The 23,988-nt window shown below is 38.8% G+C and overlaps 1 protein-coding gene across 2 annotated transcripts in view; it reads left to right on the forward strand.

Annotated features, from left to right (window-relative positions):
• The window catches only part of PRDM6 (PR/SET domain 6), a 99,122-nt gene that overhangs the window by 14,572 nt on the left and 60,562 nt on the right, over positions 1–23,988 (forward strand). The window lies entirely within an intron of this gene.

The following is a 23,988-nucleotide window of genomic DNA, read 5'->3' on the forward strand; positions in this document are numbered from 1 at the left end:
TTAGCCAAGTGGCTGCAGCCCAGGGGGATGACTGGTTCCAATATGTGTTGCTCCATCTTGATTTGAGTGGAGGGCACTCAGTTTGAGATGGCACATTGCATTCTCAGACCAGTCATCTTTGTGGCCTGGAAATGTGATGGGACTCACAGTTCCTGTTTGTTACACTCCCATGTTAAAGATGGGGGTATTCACCAACACTTAGAACTCTGGGCCACATTTGGCTAGTGTGCTTAGTTTTGACCGTCCCTCCTCTGGTACTGTAGGCAGCATCCTTGCTTAGAATCCAGGTTTATTTTTTTGTTTGGCAATTCCTTCTTAGTAGCTATCCTCTTGAAAGGAGTAATGCAGTGCTATTTGGCAGTAGACACTGACGATCAGCGTAAAGGCATTTTAGGATTTGGAAGTTTGGTGTAGTTTGGATGAACGTTGGCTGTAGATTCCAGGTTGGTTTAAGAAATCATAAAATCTATATTGCGCTTGGTCTTACAGGCGCTTCCCCAGTCACTAATCTACTATAACTCAGGGTTTGCAAGTGCAGCACCATTTGAGGAATCCCTATTTTCAGAAGTTTAACATTCAGCTGTACAAATGATCTTCAGGTTGAAAGCTAGCATCTGTATTATGCTGACCAGGAAGCTATAATTTGATTGTGTAGAGCAGTTTTGCATTTTGGTAAATTAGTTAAAAAAAAAAAAAAGAAAAGAAAACACAGTGTGCTGATTTTAGACAGAGCTTTAACAATAAACAGCTAACAAAAGTATCTTCTTCCCTCCCTTATCATGTCCCAGTATTTATTAAATTAAGTGTCCATTATAAAAAGAGGAATGGCATTCTGACCTCCCTATCCTTTTGCCACTCATTTCTCCTGAATTCATAACATACTTTCTGGGGTATTTTTGTCTCTTGAATTTTAAAAACAGTTTTGTTTTGTGCTCGAAAATGTCAGGCCTGATTCTGTAAATCCTCTGTGGAAAGAACTCCCGCTGAAATCAAGGGGACTGACATCTGCGGAGAGTTGGTAGGATTGTGTCAATTGTCCAGAAGAGGAGGAAGTATTTGTGAAATCAGTGGCTCCAACCCTGCACCTAAACAAGCAAAATCATCATTGTTAACTTGCTGAGATAGTGAAGTTAGAGAAGTGTTTGCTAGTTAGGGACCTGATCCAAAGCCTACTGAAGAGAATGTGAGTCTTTCCATTGACTTCAGTGAGCTCTGCATTAATCTCCAAGTGTATTTATAACTGTCATTAGGATTTTTACTAGATGTTTGGTATTATGAATTCAAACATGCAAATGTGTACTGTATTCATTCACAGCAGACCTGTAAGCTCTTTGAGTCAGGGCTGTCATGTGTTATGTGTTCGTACAGCAACTATCAGCACTATCATAGATGACTTGGTTCCTGAATGCTACCACAATACGAATAAATAATTATATACCCAAGGCCCTTTTCTTCAGTTCTTACAAAACCTTCCATTGAGGCCAGTGAGAGTTTCACATAAAGGCTGAAAGATCAGCCCCAACAAGTTTCAAAATGCATTGTATGAAATTCTGGCCCTATGGAAGTCAACGGGAGTTTTCCCAATGACTTCAGGGGGTCAGAATTTCACCTATTTTGCATATTGGGCCAGATCCTGTTCCAGTTGAAATAAATTGCAAAACTTCTATTGACTTTTATGGGAGCACATTTAGGCACATTATTCATACTCATTTATAGAGCATACACTGTAATATTGCAACAGGACTTGATACTATTTCTGACATGGTGTTTGTGGTTTATATTGTCTTAAACTAAAGAATATGAAATAATAAAATTTAGGGGGTCAGTTTTTCAACTTCTGTTAATCATCACAGTTCAAATGAAGTCACTAGAGTTAAGATATTTTATACAGTTGAGATGTCAGCCCTATATATTTACATAATTAATTTTTTCCCAGTATTTTGATCATTAGTTAGACTCTGGTCACTTTTTATGTAAGTAAAGTTTTAAATATTGACAACTTTTTTCAAGGTGACCATTTTTTAGCCTATTTCAAGTTCACTTAAATATTGTGGTTTTGAAAGGTCAACTGAAATGTGCATATTACTTGTGCCCTCTGATAGAGACACTGACGAGAGACAATGTGGGGAAGGAAACAGAGAGGAAATAGAAAAATATTTAGTGAAAACCAGAGAGTAATGGGAGGCGTAGGGAGGGGAGAGCAGAGAGCATAACAGAAAAAAAGGTTAATGAAAAAATAAAAACTGTACCGATGTAAATCCCAAATACTGTCCAGTTATGAGTGTCACCTGAGCTTTGTGCTGGTTTGTTCTTCTATCCCAAACAATTTGTGCAGACTTCCTTTATGGCAGAAAAATGGTGTGTGTGTGTGCGTGCGTTTGTGTGTGTGCATGTGTGTGCTCGTGTGTGTGTGTGTGTGTGTGTGTGTGTGTGCGTGTGTGTGCATGTGCATGAACAATTTTGGAAAGAAAAATAGGTTTGCGTGGGGAGACTTATGAACTCAGACTATTTCTGCAAACGCAAAAAGAAAATCCAAGGATCACAAAACCTTCAAGTTTTGGCCATTCTTCATTTATTTTGACCCTCAAAATGGTAGTTTTAATTTTCTGAATACTGATGTTTACTAAAGAATGAATATAGCAAGGGAAGGAGACTAGGAGGAGATTGCAGTTTTACAAAGTGATTTCTGTGAATAAATGAAGAAATATAATGTGTTTGAATAATCTATATACTTTTATTATATCTCATATAATAAAATGTAGATAAAATCAAATAATAAAAATTAAAGGATCATCATTGTCTTTTTATAAAATCATGGCTGTAGTTAATTCCCTTCCATCTCCCTTTTAATATTGAATACTCATCTGTAGTCACTTTTACATTTGAATCTGATTTTTAAAGTCCTGACGGATCTTAGTGAGGTAAATATCTTTTTTTTTTCAGTACTCTAAATAGATTTCTAATATTTTTTTCTCCTTTGCATTGCAAAGTTAAGGTGATGGATTTTTGTTTCACTTTACAGCTCTTTATTGTTTTCAGTGTGTGCTCAATAAACTGAAGAGCTATTCCAAAAACAATTAAGCATAGATGCAGATTTGGTGCTTTTTTATTTCCTTTGCTGTGGCAAACATCAGAATCATTACATTTGACTTATGGTTCAAAACTATGAAAATATTTTTAGGTCTGTCTGCATGAGTGCTCCCACAATGCAGTCAGTGTTTGCTTTATATGTAATCCATATAGCTCAATGTACAGCAATTCAGAGTAAATTAAATACCATTCCATTACATCACAACGTGTCATAACAGCTATGGGTGTTCATTAGAAATTATAGAGTTCTTTAGCAATTAGTTAAGATAATTTTTTATAGCCTACAGTAAGATCAGATCTTCAGAAAGCCAAAAATATTAGTCATTTTGGTTGTGGTTGTTTCTCTTCCCTGTCCACATTCTCTTCCCCCCGGCCCCCCTCCTGCCCTTTGGCCCACTTCAATCTAGATACAATAAACTCAGATTTGTTTAAAAGGAAAACAGTACTGGGTGTATTAAGTAAACATTCTCTTTGGTAATACAGGCATTTATTCCAACAGTACTTGATAACTTTTCCGATCTTTTTTTTCATTTTGAAGTAATGGGAAAAATCCTCTTCTAATGTTATTGAAAAGAAAACACAGACTTTCTCAGCAATTAGGTCTTATTGATGAGAATGAGATAATTTTCCCTTAATGTGTTTTCTAATAAAGAAGTGAAAAGGCACACTTGATTCTAACATATATGAAAACATTATCTCAATTATTAATGTGTCCTTATTCCCTAGAGATAAATTAATCTAGTTGCACATGGTTTCCCCTTTCTGTTTAACATCAGAATTTAATAAGACCAGACTTAAGGAATGCATATGGGATACACTTAAAATTCTATTGGAATAAAATACAGAAGTTTTAGGAGTTAAAGTTTTTCAGACTCCATAAATCCGAGAAGGAACTGAATGATTGATGGATCTCTTCCTCAAAAATATTTAATAGAAGAACCATTTTGATCACTTAGCTGAAGCAAAGTTTTACTGCAATTGCAGAGATAGCTATATTGAAGGATTGAATCTCATAGTTGCTTTTCCTCTTTATACTGGTAACATTTTGCCTTTGTCAGTGTTATATGTTGGAAATCAGCTAAATAATTGTTCTTGAGATATTCAAGGGTATATCAACTATATTGTTACACTTCATTGTGGTTTGATTTTATGTCATAATTTTAGATGTAGTTTAAAATTTTGCTTGTATGTTTAGATCTTACCTTTTATATCTATTAGTTTTATTTAAAGAGGTGAATAAAAATACACACATAAAATGAGATTTATTAATAATTGCAAAATGATAATTCTGTTTTGCCCTAAAGATGGACAGCATTAATTGGCACTAGTATAAGGACAAATCCTCCTGTCCTTTCAATGTGGTACCATGTGTCTGGGTGTTGTGCTCCCTTTGAAGTCAATGAGAATTTTGCCACGGACTTCAGTGAGAGCAAGATAAGGAAGTATAATGAGATATATATTAGCCAGACCCCATACTGTACACATTTGTATGTATTCATCTATAGAAAGAACTATTACCTTTAAATTAAGAACTCATTCAAATTATAGTGATACATATGCATTCATGTTCTCAAAGCTATAGTTTTGGCCTAAATTAGCCTGATACAGCAAAAGCACTAGGGGATAGAATTATGCCATAGTTCTATTAAAGTGAAAATTATGTTTCTCAGCAATCCATCATCTGATATTCTAGAGGGCTTGTCAGCTCTGTTTCAAATATGTCATGTTCATGAAATTCAAATAATTTTGCCCTCAAAATAAACCTTAGTTATGTTACTATTATGTCTTAAATTATGCAGAGTAACAGCTGGTGCTGCTGTTTGTGTTTTGCCTCATATGATTGTAAGATGTCTTTAAAAAAAAGATAAACTGTGTTTTTATCATATATATATATATATATATATATATATATATATATATATAAACCATCTTCTGTATATTGGAAATATTGCTAGTATTGTGTTCAGTAACTCAGCTAGCTAGAAGTTCAGTAAGATCACATTTAGGGTCACAGCATATTTAATTTATGATAATTGCACTAAGCTGCTATAAAGCAGCTTGTTCCAGTCAGTTTTTCATGATCATTTACTATCCTATTTCTTCCAGTATCTTTAGTAATTTATAGATTCCTTATTGAAGAGTTTAAATCCCAAACTATATCTGAAATTACTTTGATTTCAAATATAAAAGCTTATCTTAGCTTATGTTTCACATAGTTTCCTTTAATCAGACAATTAAATTTAGCCCATTTGATGTTTCTCATTAGGATCATCTTACCTGTTTGTTATGAGTCATTCATACCTCTGTCTTCAATGTATTTATTTGATTGATATACTGTACTTATTATATCTCTAGGCACACAAATCTAAAAACACATATAGCAAAAAAGTAATTTAACTTGCGGTAGGTCCCAATTCTGCTCCCACTGAAGAGAATGTGAGCTTTGCAAAATCCTTGAGTAGCAGTCATGCACATATCAGTTATGCACATGTCCTCCATATTGGGGGAAAATCTAGTTTTTAAGGCATACAATTACTCCTAATTTATGGTACCATTAACTGTGAATTATTTCTATTCACTTCTGATTAAATGTGAATAAAGGTAGCAGTTTAATGATGTGTATGGATACCCTAAATATATTGTATACCTGATACCAATAATATATTGGTGATAGATACCATTAAAAAATCCATTGTGCCTAAATGCAGAACAAATTTTTCAGTATGGAAAAGATGTTCAGGATTTCACAGAATTATCTTGATCACTTCTTTATACCTTTTATCCTCTCAGATTTCATGACATCAGATGTGTATCGACAAAAAATACAGACTCTTGAATAACTACTTAACATAAAAGCTGGAAAATCCACTCTAACATACACTTTCCATCTAAGCATTTGCCACCTTTTTCAGATAAGTTACAGAATTCCATTATCCAAATTGTTACACATGTGTGACAGAGGTTGACCTTTAGTCATGTCAATCCTTTTTGTGTAGGCCTCAGGCTCCAGCCTAATGGCTCAAAGCCTGATTTACTCACTGTAATAAGGGCAGGAGGTCGAGCAATTGTCAGCCTGCCTGCTCGTACTCTTCTCAGAGCCTGGTTGAAGGCTGTTAACACAAAGCTTTTCAAAGTGAATTTACAACCTCCACCACTGACAGAGGCCAATCAGTACACCATAAATGTCAGGTTAGTGAGATTGAGCAGTAAGTAAAGTACTGACAGCACACTATTGGCTGAAATCAATTGCTCAAGGTTTAACTGAAAATAGCCATCTATGTATAAGTACATTTGTGGAACCAAGTTAAGTATGCAGAACAAGTTTCAGGTGGATTTCATAGAATTACCTGTTAATAATAGCATATGGCACTGGGCTTTGCATTTGTGCTGTTTTAGTATAACATTGCTTGTGCTTATATGATTTGTGATGAGAAAGTCTGTGCACTGGAGCTGGTCCTTAGTTACAGAAATGAAGTAGCATGTTACTGTATGGAAAAAAGAAAAAGAAAAGCAAAATTTTGGTACAGGGAAAACTAGGGACATTTTAATGCTACTGATTCATTAGAGATTAAAAAATTTCAGCTTTAAGTGGTTCATGAAAATTCCAAAACTTTCCGCAAAGACTCATTCACAAGGAAACTGTGGCTTTTTTTATTGTTCCTGTTGTTCTGTAATGTAAAACTATAGTAGAAGTCACTAATGAGTGATTGTGTCCTGATGGTCTGAATATCCATGAGATATAGTTACCTACAAGACTGAATGTTTTTATCATTTTGTGTAATGACAGTTTCGACAACAATTCATTTAGCTCTGAAGGCATCAGCATTTAAATGTAAGAATCCATTAAAATGCTGTATGCAAGGATTTATAAATTAGGCAATTTCCTTGATTATTGCAATCATTTACAAAATTGATTGTCCCAGTGTGGTATAGACAGGTTGCAGCAATGAGCATTGACAACAGGCATGTCCTCTAATATCTATAGTCATTGTTCACTAAAATAGGACGCCTTTCTCTACTGTGAGGTTGTTTTCCCTCTCAAGGTCAATTATGCATTGAAATAAGGCTACTAACCTATAAGACCACACAACTTTAAAGGAGACCCACATAAGACGACATGCTATTTATAGGCTGCAATGATAGCAGGAAAGCTTTTTTTCCCCTTTCACACGTAATTTGTTTGCTGCTGATCTAGACATTCATTGGAGTCTACAGTGCATATTCTCTGTGTGATCCATTATTGAAAGGTAAATAATTTTTGCAAATTGCAGCTGTATATATTTATTTGATTGAAGATATAAAAGTCAATAATGTGTTTTATTTGTTGCTTCTTACAGTTCTAATTAACCGATAGATATACTGTATAGTAACTTGATTTGGGTCAATTATTTCTAGAAGACATAATAAAGACATTATGTCACAATAAGAATATACCCTTGAAGTAAGTTTTCCTACACCAGAACAAATACAATAAATCTACTAACCATTAACCACAAAAACCATAATGTTCTCTGTATGTGTGAAAAATCAGAAATGTACCTGATAAAAATATCTGGACATTGTCACCTTAACAGACATTATTTCACATTATTGTTGAAAAATGTAGATTATGTTCAGGCAAACATAGTTGGCAACAAAGTAGCTCATGTCAGGTCACATGCTGATTGTGGTCATATAGGGTCAAATCCTGCAGTCCTTAGTCAGTTCTTGCTTAGGCAAAACTCTCATTGGTGCCTTAGTCGGGTTTTCAGGACAGAGTGAATGCCATACAGGAGTGTTTTACTCACTGTTTTAAAATCAGCATTTTTCCAAGATAAGAAGCCAGCATTTTCTCTGAGAAGCACTACAGAACCTCTAGGTTGTATCTCACTGTACACCCAGCACTGGTTTGATAAGATTAGAACAAAATTACCTTAAAAGCACCCTGATTATGGATACGCTGTAGCTTGACCTAAGGCCAACATTTTAGTTTGGAAAAAAGACTGTATTTTCAGTGACTGCATATTAATACATTGTGTTTAATTAGATAAACAGCTGCATCAAAAATACATTTTCCTCTTTTTAGTGTTTTGTAAAAATCTATAACACATTTGTTTCTGGTGTGTATTACATTGCATATTTATTACACAGATTTGGCAAAATGGTCACATACCAGGCAATAATTTAACTGTAATTCAGCTAGGTGTTACTAGTGAAGAGCACATCTATCTATCTATCTATCCATCAAATATGTGTGTGTGTGCATATATGTATGTGTGTGTGTGTGTGTGTGTGTGTGTATATATATATATATATGGGTGTCTCAACAGTTTTGGTTTCAGTTATGCAACTGTAAAGCAGAGCTGAGTCAGTCTATCAGGCATTAATTGTCATGGAGACTTTACTATATCAACAGAAGAAATTTGAGACCACTATTTATTATACTGTATATTTATTATAAAGCAATGAAATTGGGAAATAAAATAATGCTTATTCAAATTAAGAATCTTTTCTCTCTTTTAGTATAATTTTAAAACAAACTAATAACAGTATTGAAATTTATTTTATGTAAAATAAATAAATATAGGGTTAAATATATTCAGCCAATCTAATGTACTGATTAAGTCAAAATCCTTGAATGATTTTTAATTTGATTATATATATAATTTTTTATTTTCTGCCTGCAGTTATGTCAGAGGGTCATTTGTAGAGATGAGGATGTTAATGTTTGTTGGTGTTGCCACAAAGATTTTTAGAGCAATATGGTTTCATAGCAGATATTCCTTCATAGGGCACCATTATGTCTGGCAGTTTTAAAGGTGGAGCCTTTAGTTTGCTATTTTTTAAAAATGTCTTTTTTATATATGCCTGAGGTTTCTGTTGTTTTTAGATTGGCTTCAATTATGTCCACATGACTCTGTCCTTCTACTACTCCCATGGGAGAAGTGTATATGTGGCAGATATGCATATTTAATTAAATTATTTAGGAATAAATTATTGGGCTCAGGCACATTTCTTGCTTGCATGAATGGTTGCTGATAAAGTCATTCCCCGACTGGTAGATGCCAAGTCTTGTTTGCATCACAAAGATCTGTTTGGATGATTCTGCTGGCCTCGTGTTGGTTCATCTTCTCATGGTCAGCATGAGGACAGAAAGAGTAAGGTAAACAAGGTGACTATGCTTGTTCAATTCTCTGATGCCAGGTTAGGAAATACCCAGTATATGTTACACATGAGTTTCAGGATTTAGAAATTCTGGTCACCTGCTACTTATCAAACTTCCTTTATTAGTTCTGAGTTGGGGGTGAAATTGGAGTCCTCTGGACTTGTTCTAGGTGAATTCAGTGTCCATAAGGATAATGGACCAAATTTACTGTTGACCTCAGTGTTGCAGCTCCATTGAAGCCAAAGGAGCTATGGCTGTTTACACCAGTGGTGAATTTGGATTCTTGAATGTATAGCTTCTGTAGTAACACAGGATACCCTGGGTGGTTTATTGCTCAAATCACACCAGTTGGCACACTGATTCTGACTTTTGGTATTGTAAATAAGGGATTGACTCAAACTAAAACTTTTGTTATGGTGAGATCATAATCTCTAGGTGAGATTAATACCTTATGCTCATAATAGAGTTGTGTGGAACATTTTTAACAATCTGTTTTCCATAAGTACAACACTGTGGCATCTACATGTCTTCTCCTTTTGCGTTATGCTCATAGATTATTCTGGTTTTCAGAGACAGCCTGTGATAAATGAAGCCGCAGGTGAGAAAAGTTGCATTATCAAAGGCAGACTGAGCACAATTCATTGTGTCATAGGGAATGTTTGTGTTCCTATGATTCGACACTGGTTAAGGCAGAGAAGTTATTACACCTCAGCTATTGAATCTGTGAAAACCTGTTCAGTGAAACTACTCCTTCCCACCCCATCCTTCTATATATCTTCAGAAAAATACAAATTAGAAGATCATCTGTAATTCAGTGATGCAATATCATACCTCTGATAGTGATGCTGCACTGAAGGAAGGTAGATAAAAAGACCTATAGAATTCTGGACATAGCTGGATCTAGTGAATGTTGTAATTCTCAGGAAACCTTCTATTTATTCATATTTGAGCTTAGGTCTAACTCCCGCTGCACTGTGGTGAAATCTTTAACAAATGTATTGACAGCACAAAACATAAGGCCTTAATTTTTTTCAAAGTACTTAGTATTTGCAGTTAATTTAATTTGAATTATGTCACCTCTGTATGAATGACTCATGTACTTATTATTATCTGCTTTGTATTCTAAAGTATGGTGAATGAGAGCTAATGCTCTAAACATGGTTTTGATAGTGTTGAAATGTTTTCATAACAGGGATAGTTGTTTTATATCTTGACCACATCTGCTGCAAGCCAAGTTCAGAATTAGCAGATGACATTGAAGCAGTTTCTAAAAACATTTGCCAAGGCAGGTAATGGTAGCAGGCAGTATTGACTTTTGAGTTGACAAAGAATGTTAACTTTTGAGGGAATATGCATACACAATTCAACAGTTATGTGGAAACATGTTCCAAAAAGTCCATTATTTATTACTTAGTGCTGCAGTAAGCTTTTTGGGCAGCTATACCAGTATGCTTGACTAAGACCTCAGCCGTGCCTGCCAGCAGCATCCTCATCCCTTCAGACAGCGAGCTACTCCTCTCTACCTTTCTTTAAATCCCAATACCACAAATTACTGAGTACCACAAAGGGGATGTTCAGCACCTTGCGGGATGGGACCTTTAATGATGAAGTTGAGGTCTAGTCTCTGTGTTGGGTCCCAATGTATTTTTACTACTGCCTCCCATTCCCTGGTTTGTGGTCTAACACATGAGGGCTTGGTATGTTCCAGATCTCTGGGCATATTAAAATGCATTGAACAGGAGGTGGAGGCTGCTCAGTTTCCACTGCAGTTTTAGTGCAAACGTAATTGAATGGGAGGTGAACAGTAATACTCAGTATCGAGCCTGAGCCTCAACTTCATCACCAAGGTGTCCAGGAAAGGGAGGTTGTTGCAGGGGTGAGATATAAGGGGTTGCCAGGCACTTATTATTGGACAATGCTTGAAGTAACCCTGTCTATTCTATACTGTATGTACAAGTGGTTGTGAACCACTGCATTGCAGCCATATTCAGAAAGGGATATTGTAAGTACTCCCTCTCAAGGGGCACAAGCATTAGAAATGTGCTGGTTAGAAACATACTCATCAATAAACAGTGATTTAAATTTCAGCAGGCTTTTAAAGCTTTGGCCCCACCTGCCTCACAGATTCACACAGTGGGGCCCGGCTGGGCTGGATTTGCCAAAAGCTTTTCTGAATGGATGCCATGGGTTAAATGCCCTTTCTGATGAATCATGGCTTGGCATTGTGTCAGCCTGTGCCCTCAATTGCACCCCTTGCTCCAGTTGCTTCCTCTTATTAGCTAGGATGGAGCTGCCCTGCCTTCCCCCTCTCCCTTTTTTAGGCTAACCTAGAGGAGGAGCAAAGAGCCTTTTACGCTCTCCATCTGCTTCAACAAGGTTTTCCTACCCCTATAACTATGTGCTGGAGAAGGGATAAGAGCAAGTGGTCTGACCTTATCCTCAGGAGATTATATTGGCGCTTAATTGCTTAATGTATGTTGTTGTTGCTTTTGGCTGACTAGACAGTGCATTCTCTTATTTGTTTGGTTCAAACCAGAATCACATTTAGGTTTCCACACATGACATGACATACTGGAACAACTTGGGGGGCAGACATAGTCTTTGCAGGGGGGTGACTTTGTTCAGCTGTTTGGGCAGACAATAACTAAGAAAGGGTATGTAACTCCCAGAATTGTAGGATTCAGTGTGTAGCTGGGACTGAGAAATTAATCAACGCAGACTGCCTGGGCTCTGGCTCAATGGTAGCTCTAACCCTGTACAGAGGAGGAGCATGGCTTGGTGCAAGCCACAGGCCCAAGTCTGGGTGGGCCTGACAGTACTTCTGGCAGAGTAGCTGTTTGACCTTGGGGTCTGCCAATCACAACAAAGGGTAGCTCATAGTCAGGCTAAGCAGCTACAGGCTAAGCAGCACCCTTTGCTGCAAAGACTACATTCTTTTCTTTTCTTTTTTCTTGTTTATTTCATAAAGTGTTAGACTTCATGCCACATATTACCTCCAGCTAGTCAGGTGGCTTTTGGGGTAACCCCTGGGCAATGGTGCCTTGAGAATTTTAACCTACTGTGTGCAGATTTCCTTATTTCCCAAGACTGTAGGCAGAGCAACAATTTTCCAGAATCTCCTTTGTTAAACCAAACCATAATTACATTGCATCCTTTTTAGGATACAGCAATTATTTATCATGTTATATTAGTAGTTTAAGAACTTACTGGTCTCAGTGTGCTCCTTTATTCAGAGCTAATGTTTCTTCCACACGTTAACTTCTCACTTCATCCCTCTTGAATCTCATAGATCCACCTCCTGCTTTTTTCAGTTTACTCATCCCAGTTCCAGGGCCCCTATGTTATATCAGAGCTGTCTTACTGGCTAGGAATAGTTGGCCATGTCTCTCACAGGAGTCCATTAATCCCAATTATGAAATGACAAGCATAGTTGCTAAAGTGCAACATGAGGCTTTCTTTCACTTTCTAAGGTACAGCACAATGTTTTCGTAGTGTATCTAGCCATAGATATGTGCTGCAGTCCTTCCACTACTGCATTTAGCTTTCAAATGATCTGTCTTAGCAGAGTAGTTGTTAAGTTGGGACAGTTCCATGCTGTGATAATTTATTATTAGAATCAGCCTAGCTGGAGAAATCACAAACCACCATGCTGTTTAATTATTTTTTTAGTTGTCTTCCATTAATAATGCTTTGTGTGACCCTGAAACCAGGTACACTCATGCTAGGTGATCCCTAAAATGAGGGTACTCACGCTGGGACTTGTTTTTACTTGAAAGGGGACATATTTTATTTATAAACTGTACAGTTTACACCCTGTTCCTCATGACATCCATTAGTAGCTCTAGCCCTATAATCCTCATGCCTACTCCGAAGCAGGAGTCCAGGATGAGCTCCAGAATTGTTTCCCTATCACAGATAAAGAGCTGCTGTCACATGATCACTAGACCAGCTGGGATGGTCTTGCTTTTAATATCTTGATGTTGTGCTCTTAGTTGTTGTGTTGTGTTGCCTCATTTAAATTATAATGACAATAATTCATGGCAACTTTACAATCATGCATGTAGTAAATCTCCAAATTATTAAAGTTAAATATTATGAATGGGAATTTACTTTGGATGCCATTATTTCTATATGAGAAATGGCTGTGCCTCATGCTACATAGCTCAGTTTATTTATGTTGTAAGAAGGACTTCGTAATGAAACTTAAAGAGAGTAGTTTGCTAGAGACTGGAAGTCTGGCTGAAAACCTCCCACTCCTGCAAGCTCTTTGATAGGCTTACCAAGAATACCTCACAGATGTCTGCCTTCCAATTCTGTGTGAACAAATGGGATTTTGTGCATATGCATTTGTAGAAGTTTCCTGAACATGTGAGCCTTGAAGTCACTGGCAAAATTAAATATGGGAGGAAATTAGGGAATAAAGAAAAGAAGCAGTCTGCTAGAACCATCCATCTGAGGGAAACAATGGAGAATTGGACAGTAATTCTGAGCAGAGGCAAGGAACATGGGGAGTGAGATTCCAGTCTCACTCAAAACATTGGACCTTGTGTGGAAGATTAGTGTCCTTCTCGCTCTCTGTTCTAAATAGCTACTGGTGATTTCACCCCTTTGTCCCAAATTAGACTTGAGTTGTATCATGGGGATTGAATTGCTGATCCATTGTTTGTTCGCTTTTGGGTGTAACGCTCAATGACAGGTTGTGAGGGGAAATGTCTAGAAACTTAGAAACTAGAAGCACAAGTGTCAGTGAACAAATGTGTTATTAATGTATCATTTTCCATTTGTCCTCTATTTTCTAGATTACTTCCCACCTCTTTCTGCTCTAGTTTTTCCCAATTTTGATATCTCAGTTAAACTTTCAATTAAGTTGTTGTTAACCTAGACTTTCAAGCTTGGGAAGCTTTACAAAAGTAATTTTGTGTGTGTTCCCATGCTTGGGAAACTTGACTTTGAAAAAAAATCGTTTGACATGTTCATTATGGTAGTGCCTAAGGGCCAGCCAAGAGTGGGGCCTCAGTGTGCTAGGCACTGTACAAACACAAAGTAATAGATGGTCCCTGTCCCAAAGAGCTTGCAGTCTAAATAGACAAGAAAGACATGGGGTGGGGGAAGGGGAATAACAGACAGGCAGAGTGAACAATGTGATGGCTGTAAACATTATGTAAGGACCACAGTTTTTTGGGGTGGTGGGTGGAGTTAGTTAAAGGGATAAGCTACATGAAAAGAAAAGGGAAGGGAAGTGGCCGAGGGGGAAGAAGAGGATAAGAAGGGCAGGTGTGGAGTGAAATTTAGGTGATGAGACTATGAGGGAGGGGGAGGGTTGGAGCAAACAGCCAATCAGCAGAGGGCAGAGAAATTTCAGATAGAACTGTAGGAAGTTCTCTGTCCCGAGGTCACGTTTTTGCTCCTATCTGCAGTGCTGGAGTCTCTGGTTGGCTCCTCTCTGCAGTTTTCTCCCAAGCTCACATGGGGGGGAAGGCACCACCTAAGTCCTACTGCCCCTAGAGTAAAGTCTAGGGAGTCCAGGGGGAGGGCTGGTCTCATCTGGGCTGCATTTCTCCCCTGCTGCCACTAGTGCAGCAGTCCCTGCTTTGGCTGCTTCTGCCCCTACCAGCTAGCTAGAGTGTCTAACTGGATCCTCTCTGCAGTTTTTTCCCCAAGCCCTCATGGGGAGGGGGGAGAGGGGTGGCATCACCGGGTGCTAGTACCTCAGTGGGGTTGGGGGGAACTTGAAAACATATCAATATACTAAGACTTCTAGAGAAAGTGTTTATGACCATTTTAGTAGTGCTTTACTGGGTTTTGCAAAGACTAAAATGGGTCTCCAAGTAGCATCAGCAGATAAAAGTAGAAAACAGGCCACAATCACTTGAGCATCACCATCAACTGTAATTGTGTCAGAGCTTGTAGCCTGTGCCAGGTCAACCACAAGCAAATGACATAACTGCAAACACTCGAGCAGACTATATTCTATCTAGAAAAGGGCAGTCCTCCACACACAGTAGCCAGTATTTTAACCAAGTCACACTTACAATTTGCTAAACCCACATGACAAATTAAAATGATGAAAATTGGATACAGTTTCAAATTATTGATTTCAAAAGTCTATTGTTGTTGTTAAAAAAATCAATTATGGTGCCAAGTTATGATCAATTGGATCCAATCCAATGTATACAAAAGATATAAATAGTACAAAGATCGGTCCTGATCCTGCAAGATGCTTCACCTCAGTGTCTTTGCATGGTTCTGAGCCCTCTCAGTTACTCCCTTTGACATCAGTGGGAGTGAAAGCAGCTCAGCAGCTAGCAGGATCAGGTTTGCAGAGTCTAATCCTGATCTAGAACACAAGCTTGGTATCACCACATGTCTGGAAAAATCAGCTGTTATATAGATCAGCATCATATTTTATTTCTCAAGCTATGTGGTGATGTGTACCATGTGTGTGGGATCAGAACCAGGCCTACAGATTCTTTTATTGCGTGGTCTCAGATTTGTTGAGCTGACTCTTAACATTTTTGTTAGATCCAGTGATGATGAGCTGCCAAAATCTTAACAACCGGTTCCCTCCTCACCCCACATTGGGGTCATTGCCCACTCCCATCCCCCGGGACTCCTGCCCCATCCAACCACCCGCATTCCTTGATGCCCCCACCCCCGGATCCCTGCCCCATCCACGCCCCTCCCCTGTCTTCTGACTGCCCCCAGAACCAAGCAGGAGGGTCTCGTGGGCCACCATAGCGGGTGCCCACCCAGCCCCTAAGAGCCAGAGGGACCTGCCGGGGGCGAGGTGGGGAGTCCTGGCGGTGCTTACCTGCGGCAGCTCCCAGGAAGCATCCATCAGGTCCCTCTGGCTCCTAGGGGTGGGGTAGTGTAGCTAGGGGGAGAGCAGGGGGAGCGGCTGCTCCCCCCACTGATCACATCAAAAGTGGCACCTTAGGCGCTGACTCCCTGGGTGCTCTGGGGCTGGAGCACCCACGGGGAGAATTTGGTGGATGAAGAGCACCCACCGGCAGCTCCCCATCCCATGCCTAGCCCCAGCTCACCTCACCTCCGCTCCGCCTCCTCCCCTGAAAGCGCTGCCCCGCTCTGCTTCTCCACCCCCCCCCCACTTCCCGCGTATCAGCTGTTTGCGTGGGAAGCCGGGGAGGGCTGAGAAGCAGGCAGCGGCTTCGCGCTCAGGTCCAGGGAGGTGGAGGCAAGCTGGGGCGGGGAGCAGTTCCCCTGCATGCCCCCTGGGTTACCTGCTGCGGTGCGGGTGGCCCTCCTGAGTGCGGCTTCTCAGCCCACCCCGGCTTCCTGCGCAAACAGCTGATTCGCGGGAAGCTGGGGGGTGGAGAAGCAGGGCAGGGCAGCGCGTTCAGGGGAGGAGGCGGAACGGGAGGTGAGCTGGGGTGGGGAGCTGCCGGTGGGTGCTCTGCACCCACCAAATTTTCCCCTTGGGTGCTCCAGCCCTTTTCCTACTTCTTTTACCAGCATTTTTAATAGCCTGAACAGATCTATGTGTAAATGACTGCAATGCTGCAACAGTTACATGCTGGCTGGGTGTGTCTTCCTCTAGAGGCTGGTCCAACTAGAGGATATTAACCTACTGCTGCTACCAGCTAATGGATTACTGCTTTAGTTCAAATGGTAGAGGCCTGTGCTCTGATGTTCTGGATTCAGTCTCCACAGATAACCCAAGGAAATGTCAGCTGAATGGGCCCTTCCACATAACTCTGAGAATTTCCCTCTTTATTAGGTAAAGTCAGCCATGTGGTTTCCACCTGGAAGTCTGATCCTCATGATTACGTGGTATATTCAATCTGCAGCCAGTGATCTTTTGCACTTGAAACTGAGTCAGAACTCCAAGGGAATAAGAAATTTAGAGCAACAGTAGCTTGTTACATTTCAAAGCAACAATCCCATTGCAACAACACTGTGAATGAACATTACAGCTATTATCCAGCAACCCTACAGCTGTCACTTTGGTGAACCTTTTGATAAATTGGATTGTGGTATTTATAGAATCTATTAAAATACAACTCATCATGTGTTTGTTTATATGTTGACAAGATGATGTACACCCTGCAGGTCAAAGGTGATGTGAATTGTTATGGTGTTCTTGTCAAAGCAGTTAAAAAAGGAACATTTAAATAATTTTTTGTGGACCAATTATTTAACTAAGAGTACGACAGCAACGCACAAAATTCTTATTTAGCAATATTCTACTGATCTGACACTAATATCTGTGATTGTTATTAATCAAAAAAGACTTTCCTACTTTGTCTCTATTATGTTGGAGAATTGGCAGCTCCGATAGAAAAACAAATAGCAAAATTATACAGAAAGGCATTGATTTAACTACTTGGGTGGTTTATCCTGTGCCACAAAGAACTTTTCATTCTGTCTTGTCACCTATTAATTACCTCCTTTTTATTAAATTAGTTGATATAGCACGTACAAAACTTTAGGATTATTTAATTTGTTATAAATATTCTAACTCAAAAATATGTATTTCTTTGAACATCATTGCAAAAAATGGAGCAAGAATAATGTATAATAGACTGAATTATAAATTTAACCTCTATGGTCCCAATTCTGCCTATAGATACACCTTTGTAAATCCTATTGTAAACTATGAAATTTGTAAATTCATCTCTAAAATCAGAGTAGTATCAATTGGAAGTGTTTCCTGCAGGATTGGACCCAAATGCACACACTGTAGGATCCAGAGTATATTCCCAACATCCCCTTAATCTCTTTTCAACCAAATCCTCAGGGAAGTACCCAGTATAAATAGCTGGGCTGAGAGCTAGGCAGATGGATAACAAGGAGAAATCTGTTCCCATTCCACATTGTAATGATTTGGGTTTTTTATTCTAGTACCTAACATATCAGGTGCCTTCTTAAGAAATAAGAAAGACCTGTTCTCTGCTCCAACCTAAATATAAAGAATTTTAAACAGGTGAGATAAGATAAGGGAGTGCAAAGGGAACAAATACAGTTGTATGGTTGCTGAGGTGTATCATGTACATATCTTACAATTACTGAGTTATCTATGCTTTCTTCTTACTCCTCTTAAATTAGGTTTTATAAATGAGTTTATTTATTTGAAGGAGGGATTGGAGATGGCAGGCACAAGAGAGGAGAAGAGCATATGCAAATAGCAGAGGAAGGGAGGACAAGGAGATGGAGAGAATGCAAGGAGAGTTTAAGGAGCAGGAATTTAGGGGTAAGAAAAAAGTGGACAAGGAAGATGGGTGGAGTCAGATATAAGTCACTGACTGTTGGGCACTTGAGTCCTGGGACATCTGTTGTTCTGTTGAAGATGAAATAGCACAAGTCCTGATGTCACTGGGACAAAAGATATTTAGATACCTAAACCCCAGATTAGGTGCCTACGTCTGACAGTTAGGTGCCTAAGTCCTCGTTTCAGGATCCACTGCGATCCACAAAATGCCTGCCTAACCCTATAGGCACCTAAACTCACTTGATGCCTAAATTTTTGCTGTAAAAGTTCCCTAGAACCTAAGTTTCTTCCTCTAGGCATGCACCCTGCTGCCTCACTCAAGGTGTCTGGACATCTATCTCCTGCTTAAGCCCCAGAGCAATTCATGAACTAGGGGTTCACCTGCCTATCTCATGTGCAGGGCCTGATCTGCCATGCATGCTCAGAGGTCGTCTTCCAGATTTGTTCCTGTTCAAAATCTGACCACATGAGATGGTGGTAACGCTCATCTTATAACTTTTAGCCCAATGATGACAGCACTCACCTGGGCTACGAGAGACGTGGATTAAATTCCCCCTCTGCCTGAGGAGAAGAAAGGATTTGAAGAGGGGTCTCCCTTCTCTCAGGTGAGTGCTCTAACCACTGAGCTCCCACAATCCCGCTGGTTGAGGCTGTTCAACTGTATATAAATAATTAAAGAATCATTGAAACAGGGAACTGGATCCTGGGTCTCCCATCTCCCAGCTGGGTGCCCTAACCACTGGACTATACTCTCCCTCTCTTTCTGGCTCAATGAATATTAATTATTTATATGCAGTGAAAAGCTTCAACAGGAAATATCGAAGGAGACAAGTGGGCTAAAAGTTATAAAGTGGCTGCACGCACGCACGCAGTTGCCTGCGCGTGCGCGCACACACGGAGTTTTGTGTAGAATGAAGCAGGTGCCTACCTCATTTTCACAAAAAACAACTCAGGTGCTAAAGCCACCTGACTCCAAGAGAGGGGTTCCTGGTTTTGTATCATGAGCAGAGATAGATGCCTCACTGCAGCCAGTCCTTATGTGTTTATCTCCGTGAGCGGGGCAAGGCTTAGAGCAAACTCATGGGCATTTCCCATTACCTAGCTTAGGTGGGGAGCTATCTAGCATGCTGACTTTGTGGATTGCCTTTTTAGGTGCCTGTCTCTCCCCATTCATTGTATAGAGAAACTAGGCACCTAACTCAAAATTTGTGGACTACAATGTTGTTTCTAGGTGCCTATAAGTTAGGCATTGCAATGTCTGTCCTTTTGCAGATCTGGACCAAAGAGACTACAGGGAAGCTGCAGGGGAGATGCAGGGGAGCTGGGAGCTTTGGAGATCTACTTCCAGAAGGCTTGGTGGTGGTGGTGGTTGTATGGTAATAGTGGGGTACCTGGGCTCCTATCTCCCACGGCCAGCTGCCTGTGGAGCTGGTATAAAGGAGAAAGGACAGCAGGCTTTTCTTTTATTTATATTACAGAAAGGTAGTTTTGGGGGGGGGGGGTTAAATTAATTTAAACACAGCTTGTGTTGTATTTTGTTGCCCTTCCTTTCCAATCCCATTTTACCAAGGAAGAGGGCTAATTGTTTTAAAATGAAAGCTGAGATCTTCCTTCAAGGCCCCCAAAACGTCCTTATTTTACCCCGCCTCTACAATTTGCCAAAGCCTTGACATGGAAGCACTGCTTCAGAGGTTAAGGCAGTAGATATATCTTGTCATTCACTCTTAGGCTTCTCTGATGAGATTGCCAGCAATTAGAACCAATTGTGATGGTGGTTATATGACGAGGACACTTTTTCCCAGTAGGAACTGGACTGAGACCACAAAAGTCCTTTACATAAGCTAAGGTACAGCCACCAGACGATAACGACATTTGGTCACTAAGGGTCTGATCCTGAACCCATTATAGTCAATGGCAAAATTCCTGTTTACTCAAATCTGAACAGGAGAGTGCCCAAATAACATGGACTGAATTCAAATGTCTGACCCAGAGATGTAAAGCTTTATAAAATTTTCATCTGTATGCTGCCCTAGTGTGAATGGGTATTGATTACAAGGGTCTGTAATGAATGGGTGATCTGTATTGCAAATTTTTTAGGTAAATGATAGGAAACCTGGAACCAGATGAAATTTGGAAGGTTTTAGATTTCATTCCAAACCCCAAACTCAGGCCAGGATCACACAGGTTCTTGGACAAACCTGTTATGGAACATGTGCTTAGTTTTATGCAAACCTACATTGAGTTTTAAAGAAACTCAAAACATAGTTCAGGGGTGAATCATGTGAATCAAAAATGAAGGGTTTGCAAAAAATCTCTGTTTAGTGAAATTGTTCCAGTACTGCTTATATAGCTGTAATCTAGGGGATGGTGTAGAGACCCAATATCACCCTTTATTGTGTTTTCTAGTTTTTCTGAGTTTGTCAGACCTTGAATATTTTTTGAACATTGTTTCTTGTGGCTTAAGTATAAATAATGGAAATATGATACCCTGAGCTTGCCTTTGAATGTATTCTTTGGCATGTATAATGTTTTATACAGAACTTCATAGCTCTGAAAAGGGATAAAAATCCAGTTTTATTAGTTAAGCTTTTCATTTATGTTAATGGTCTTTGTTATGTTTGTTTGTCTCTACACAAAGAAAAGAATCTCAGTCTAAAACAATAAGAACAAGAATAAAGTGTCTTTGAGAGAGCGGGAGGTTGACTCTGTAAGTCTACTGAGCATGAGCAACAAAATAGTTGCTGAACTCTGTGTGCAGTTAATGTGTTTAGAAATGAAAGTTGCTGTAAGTTACATGGAAAATAAAAGATCTATAGCTCAATTTTAGGACATTTGTGACCTAACGTTTATTTGTATGTAGTTTATTTAATTTCCACATCTGGTGTGCACATCAAATACTTGTTTGCAAAAGTGGTTAGTTAGGCAGCTACTTATCCATTTGTATGTGCAAATTCCTAATTTGTGTGCTCAATCATGGTAAATGAATGCAATGTAGGATGGAAATACATCCACAATTTGTTCTTTATTTGGTAAAAATTTGGCCTTTCTGGTGGTTCATTGCAGTGTGATGGAGGATATTGTTATGGTGGGAGTCACCAGATGGCACTGTTACACAGTTTTACAAGTTATTTTTCCCAGCATGTGAGCAGTGTTCAGTCTTTTACCATATGCTGCATTGTTGCTAGTTTTTGTAATGTTGTTTCTTTTGGGGGGAACTGTTGCAAGTGGCAGGAGAGTTTGTGTTCTTCCTTAATCTCTCTAGCTAGACTCAATTGTTGGGGCAGAACTGATCTCTGGGAACCAGGCAGTGGTGTGTTGGCAAAGGTGCCTGAGAGGTTTGCCTGTGTGCCATTTGCAACTTACTCTGTTTAACGGTTGATGTTAATAAATCAAATTACACTAGAAAACATGTAAACTGTGCATCACTGATTTCTCCTGCAATGGTCAACAAACATGGAAAGCCCCAAAAACCTACCCTTGGGAGAAGGGTACCAATATCAATCTTTGGTAAATATACTTTTGGGAAGATTTAACTCAAGTAAACAATTACAAATGATTCTGTTTGGTGTCATTCTTCTACCTCGTTTCCTCTTATGCCTTCCCCTGTTTAACTGTGCTTGTTGCTTTATGACATCAGAGCCATCAAATTATGGTCAATTTGGTTAACTTTGGATGTCTGAAAAGCTTTTGAAATACAAACATCTATACACATGATATTAATATGGTTGAGATTTTAAATATTGTAATCCATATCTATGTTAATATCTAGAAAACTCAGTACTCCGCATAGGTTTTGTAAATAAGGGGTAGAATTTTCAAAACGTCCAAATAACTTAGGAACACAAGTCCCACTAAAAGTCTATGGGACTTGTGCTCCTAAGTCACTAAGATGCTTTTGAAAATCCCATGCATGGTCTCTTCAAATATATCTGGTTATCTTAGATAAGGATTCACATTTACTCGATCTGATAACCTTGAAATAGTTACAATTTAAAGGATATATTACTCTGCTCTCTCTTTTATAACCTCAGGATTCTAAGTAATGCATGTACTGGTATGCAGTTATTGTCAGTCTCAGACATACTCATATTCTTGTCACTCGCACACTATCTCAAGGCTTTCAAAGAATGATTGAGGCATCCTGGACAGTCAAGATTTAAAATTAAAATAGAGTGCTAGTGGCATATTTTTAGGTTTCTGTGATTTTAAAATATGTGCACATATGTCTGGAAAGCTTTCCCAGCACAATAGTTCTTGTGAGCAATATGAGGAGGAAATGTTTCCAAGTTCTTGAGCTTACACCGCTGAAGTAATTATTGGATAGGTCATTTTAGGGAGTAACTTTCAGCAGTTTAGATCTCTCAAAACTGCTGCTGCTGCAGTGGCTGTGTACCAGTCGAGAAAATAAATAAAAGCAAGAAGGATATTTTGGTAGAGAAAAGATATTTAAAAACACCACCACCACTACCAACACTCACACAACCCCTTCCCCCCAAAAACAGATTAATAAAACAATACTTCCAGCTGAATTGTACAGAACATATTTACTTAATGCTGTTTAAATGGAGCTTAATAGGAATTAGTACAATTTTTAACATTAATATGATTTAACAACTCTTCAGTTTTAATGGGGCATTTGATACGTTGCTACTCCAAAAGGCGCTGAAGCAGCCACAATATAATCTTAACAATATAATAAATATTTGTATCAAATACGTTCATCCAAAACGTCTGTGAATATGACCGATAACTGTTTGCTCGTTACTTTGAGAGTTGTTGCTGGTGAACTTTACAATGGCATCATATCCGTTCATATTTGTACCTTACCTATGACTCACCACTAAATGACTAACAAGTTGCATTTTACACTGTCTGAGATCATACAGACATCATCAACTGTCGGACAAATATTGTTCTAATTTTACTCTAGTGTAAAATCAGATTAACCTCTAAATCAACAGGACTCCAAGTCTGGATTTATGTAGATCTATGCAAGAGAAGAATTTGGCTCAATAGCATCTGATATGTCTACTAAAATAAATGCTGTATATTTTAAACATTCTCTGTTTTGCAAATATAGAGTCACCAATATTTTTCTTGCAAAACATTTGTTCTCAATTGTAGCCGTCTTCCTTTAAAAAGGTCAGAAGAAGTTCAAAATGACATGCTGGAGTATATTTTTTGTTTGGAAAAGTGATCTGGTCATTGCCATAGCAAAGCTATATTAAATTCTTTTAGTTGTATGATATAATTTTTATATTAATACCGTATTTTAAAGGTATTCATGCAATAGTAGAGTTCTGTTGGCAGTGTTACAGTTCAGATATTTGCCATGTTTGCCTTTAGAAATTTGCAAACTTACAACTGAAATAATTGTTGCATGAAGAAAATATAGACAATTTTTAAAAAAAGAAATACCCTGTGGATAATTACATCATGACAGATCTATGAAGTGTCTTTGGCATACTATACATTTTTGTTTTCAGATATATTATTAGATCAATACAAATCACAGGGTTGAGTG

Source organism: Dermochelys coriacea, chromosome 5, assembly GCF_009764565.3.
Source record: "Dermochelys coriacea isolate rDerCor1 chromosome 5, rDerCor1.pri.v4, whole genome shotgun sequence".
Classification (NCBI taxonomy): Eukaryota; Metazoa; Chordata; order Testudines; family Dermochelyidae; genus Dermochelys; species Dermochelys coriacea.